The 4768-nt window shown below is 47.8% G+C and overlaps 1 pseudogene across 1 annotated transcript; it reads left to right on the top strand.

Annotated features, from left to right (window-relative positions):
• The first annotated feature begins 200 nt into the window (after positions 1-200).
• LOC308414200 (sequestosome-1-like) lies at positions 201-1742 on the top strand (annotated as a pseudogene). Its single transcript has 2 exons — positions 201-392; positions 824-1742. The product of its transcript is annotated as a sequestosome-1-like (transcript).
• The last annotated feature ends 3026 nt before the right edge of the window (positions 1743-4768 follow it).

A 4768-nucleotide genomic window follows, 5' to 3' on the forward strand; every position in this document is an offset into this window, starting at 1 on the left:
AGTTCACCAGGAGATTTTCTTTAGGCACTATAGCGTATATATGATTTCTGCCTCCTTCCCACTGGACATGATACCATGGGCCTGGCTTAGACCTAAACGCACAAAGTCCTAAACGCACTTCGAATCACTCACCACACCGCGGGATCCACACAGACACTGCGGAGTTGTCAGAATAGTCTATGTATTCATAGCAAAATCGAATGGGGCTTGGAATCAGCAAACCAGCCCTCACGCCCATTGGATGTGACCCATTTCACCCACACACTCGCCCTAACGTATGGACTGAGTGTCTGATCTGTGCTCGGCATCACACGAGAGAGACTGTAGAACGCTCAGCCCCAAAGGGAATACTGCGTGTGTACAAGCTCCGATCGGGTGTCATTGCAGAAGAGGTAAAACGTGTCCAGGCTGGACATAGAGCATTTAGCAAATGATCAAGGTCCATAATGTCGGTCAGCTGGAGAAATAAACAGATAATGACAGAATGTGAGAAACATCATCTTCGCCTTTTGGCGCCTCCACTTTCTCACAAATGGCTGTTGCGTGATGCATAGCAGGTGAGCATGCTTGGGTCTCAACCTAGAGGAAGTGCTGTGCGTTTGCTTAGCCTTATGCCTTTGAACCTACCAAGGCCATAGATTAGTTATTAACAAATCAAACGGCCAGCAGCTTCGTCCAGACCTTGTCCACAGTTATGGCGTCAGTCATGATGAAGGCCTATCTACCCCGAGAACCGCCACTCCAGCTTCTGCTTTAGCCGGGAGCAGGATACCGAAGGAGAGGCCACGGGCCCTGGATGAGAGGCATTGCCTGACGCTTCCAGGCGCGCTATCACGATGATGAGGATGGGGACTTGGTTGCGTCTCCCAGGGATGAGGAGCTGACAGTTCCCATGTCCTGTGTGAAAGATGACATCTTCCGCATCTACATTAAAGAGGAGGAGATTACCGCCCACCATGTGCTCAGGAGGTATCCGGAAGCATGGTGCATCCCAATGTGATTTGCGATGGTAGCAACAGGCCTATTAAGTGCAGTGTGTGCCCAGACTATGACCTGTGCAGCGTCTGCGAGGGGACAGCAAGCTCACCTTTCTCAACCCCTTAGGCCACCCTCTTTGATAGCTTCTCTTATAGCCGCTGGCTTCGGAAGGTGAAACGTGCACACTTGCGCTGGCCTGGCTGGAAGATGGCCCACCAGGGAGGTGGAGTCAAGCAATGAGATTGACAGTGATGTGGAACGTGGAGGGAAGAGAAGCCACCCGACACCCACTTCCCCCAGAAAGTGCCAGCACAGGCGCAGAAGACCAGAGCAGTTGCTCTTCGGAAGTCAGCAAACCTGACCGGGCCGGGGAGGGCCCTGCTCAGTCTGTGACAGAGCAAATGAAAAAGATAGCCTGGGAGTCGATGGGACAGCCAGAGGAACCGATGGAGTCAGATAACCGCTCAGGCAGAGATGACGACTGGACAAATGTGTCCTCAAAAGAAGTGTGCCCGTCCACAGGTGAACTCCAGTCTCTACAGATGCCCAGAATCGGAAGGGCCAAGCTCTCTAGACCCCTCACAGGAAGGTCATACGGGGCTGTACCCACATCTCCCACCAGAGGCTGACTCCGAGGCTGATTGAGTCACTCTCCATGGATTCCTCCGATGAAGACGGCTGGCTCACCTCCTACAGAACAAGATTATGACATCGAGGCTGCTCTGGGCACCATCCAGTATCCAAAGCACCCTTGTGCTTTGTGACAGTGCGGTGGCCAAGCCCCACGACCCACATTCTTTGTCTTCTAGTTACACCTCGTAGAGCAGGACGTCTACAGACACAACGGAGGCACACTGTGCGCCCACTCGCTCTTGCCACCCACATGTGCACCAGCAGTCCGGAAGTCCTGCCTGAGAACCCTCTGTGTTTTCTTCATTCAAAGTGATTAGCACAACTGATGGCTATTTTCAACAAATAAAGCCACTATGTTTACAGGGGGCTGTGCATAGTGAGTGAAAGGTGGCAGGGAACTGGGGCCTGTGGCTCCTGGGGAAACAGAGAACTCATGTGAAGTCAACTGAAGGATGTTACCATACACTGCCTCCCCTTATAATGGCCAAGGTTTCGTTTTTCTGCCTAATGTTAATGCTTAACATGCAAAACCCCCATACTGCTTCTTCCGATTTGATTTTTAAGTAGCCTGTAATAAAATGGCGTACGCACTTAAAAAATAAATAAATAAATCAAACAGCCCTGTGAGGAAGCAGCTTCCTGGTGCTTTCGATTAAATTACGCCTCCAGAAAGAAAAGTTAAAGTTCTAGACCCAAGAACCTAAAATAGTGATCTGTGGAGGCAGAGGCTTTACAGATACATCCAAGGTAACGTTAATAGCATCTCCTCTAATGTCATCTGGCTTCTAACGTGGTATTCGTTGAAGAGGAGGGAACTTTAGACAGCAACATGCTCAAGGAAAGAGAGACATATGAAGATGAAGGCGGCGTTGTATCCAAGGGGCTGGGGAGAGGCTTCACTGGTAAAGCCTGTGGTCCGATTTCAGTCTCCAGAGCCTACCTTACAAAGCCTGTGTTTGGCGGTGTGCATTTGGATTCCCAGCGACAGGGAGGTGAGCATGAGGACCCCTGGGATTGGCTGACCAGCTCACCTACTTGGCGAATTCTAAGTCAGTGAGAGAACCTGTCCTTTCACCAAGAAAAAAGAAGAAACTGGACAACATCAGAAGGGCTATCCTGTCTCCTGCCCTCATATGAGCATGTGTGCTCACTCACACACACACACACACACACACACACACACATACACACGCACACACACACACTCACACACACATACACATACAAACACGCACATACACACACATACACACATACATACACACACACACTCACACACATACAAACACACACATACACACACACATACACACATACACACACACTCACACACATACACACACATACATACACACATACACATACACACACACATACACATACACACACACATACACACACACTCACACACACACATACACATACACACACACATACACACACACACACACATACACACACATACACACACACTCACATACACATACATACACACACATATACATACACACACACACATACACACACACACATACACACACACATACACACATACATGCACACACACACACACACACACACACACACACAGGCAGAGATTCACATACAGATTGGAGAATTCCAAAGACTACAGAAAACCAGAGAGGACTAGGATGATTAGAACAGATGCCCCTCAAGATGTATAGACGGAACACTCCTACCAGGACTTTGATCTCGGGCTTCAGCCTCAAGAACGGCAAGAGGACAATTTCTACTCCTAAGGTACCTGGCATGTGATTCCTGCCTGGGACAGACCCAGCAATCTAACACGCATGGGAGGCAAGGGCTGAGGGATGACATCAAGAACTCAGACGGCTCTGCAGCACGGCCTGCTTTCACTGGGCGGACGATATACAGGGTCCAAGGCCAACTTCAGAATGGAGAAAAGCCGAAAATGAAAGCCATTTTCATCGAATTCTCCTCACTCTCTTTCTTCTCAGCAGTTGGTGGGAGAGAGATCATAAAGTAGAAGCAATGCCGTTATTATCATCATTATCAGCAACTCACTTATGTGGATCTTAGTGAGAATTAGACTTTAATGTTTCCTCCCAGTGTGCGCAGGGTGCTGGCTACAACCGGAAAAAGCAGAATGACAAAGCTGGTTAAGCCCTTGTGTGATTTATTTTTGCTCCTATGGGAGGTTGACACTTTATTCATTAAACTACTCCCTTTACCACATTTCTAAATCATTGCTTTCCTCTCCGATTCTGTCTACTTTACATTCCGGACTTTCAGCTAGAACGGCTTTCATAATGAATTCTTTTTTTTTTTTTTTACCTGACAAGGCAAGTTAAAACCTCCCCACACTGAACATTTAAAAGGGAAATTCGGCCCCTTTTTGTCAGAGTGTTTATCATATCTCACAAATACTCAAATCCATTTGCTTTGGAGAAGGTTTGTCTTTCTATGACAGCTATATAAAGGGGTTTTATTACAGTGCTTTATTCATTGGGGCTGCTCTGCCTGAAGATAAAAAGGAATTCATTTTCTGGCTTTCCCTTGAATGTCAGCTCTATGGCTTGCTTCTATTATCAAAGTTCTTAACCCAAGAAGAACGGAGAGGAGGGGGAGTTTGAGCTGATACACAATGCCTGGCTAGAGAAGGGAGTAACATGGAGAAATTGAAAATTTCCAAAATAAAACCTGACTTTAGCCATTCGTGGACTTGCATGGAATACAGAACCATGCGTGGCTCTCCAATATCGAATCAATGTCAGCGTTGCTCTTTATGAATACTCCAACCTTTCCGGTGTGGTGTGGTGCTTTCATGGGCATCGCCTGGGATTTGGATGAGAAGCAGATGCTCTTTGGCAGGTCTAGGCAGTATTTGAGGTTGTACGTTCCTAGCAGATCACTGTTTGTGGGGATTCTCCAAGTCAAAGGGAACACATTGAGTGGCAAAGAGAAACAGCTAAAAAGACCAAAGTGTGTGTCCCAGGCCTTGGAAGCATTAGCTTCTCTCCGACCCCCACACAACAGTGTGAAGATATGAGAAGCTGAGATCCTGGTGTCAAACCAGCTGCACACACTCCTTGCATTAGTTATTGGGCAGGGCATGTCTGACAAGCTAATGGAGCATCTGTGTATGATTTCTGACCTCAGCCACCTTTCAGGGCTC

The sequence above is a fragment of the Micromys minutus genome (genome assembly GCF_963924665.1).
Source record: "Micromys minutus genome assembly, chromosome: 33".
NCBI classification, from domain to species: Eukaryota; Metazoa; Chordata; class Mammalia; order Rodentia; family Muridae; genus Micromys; species Micromys minutus.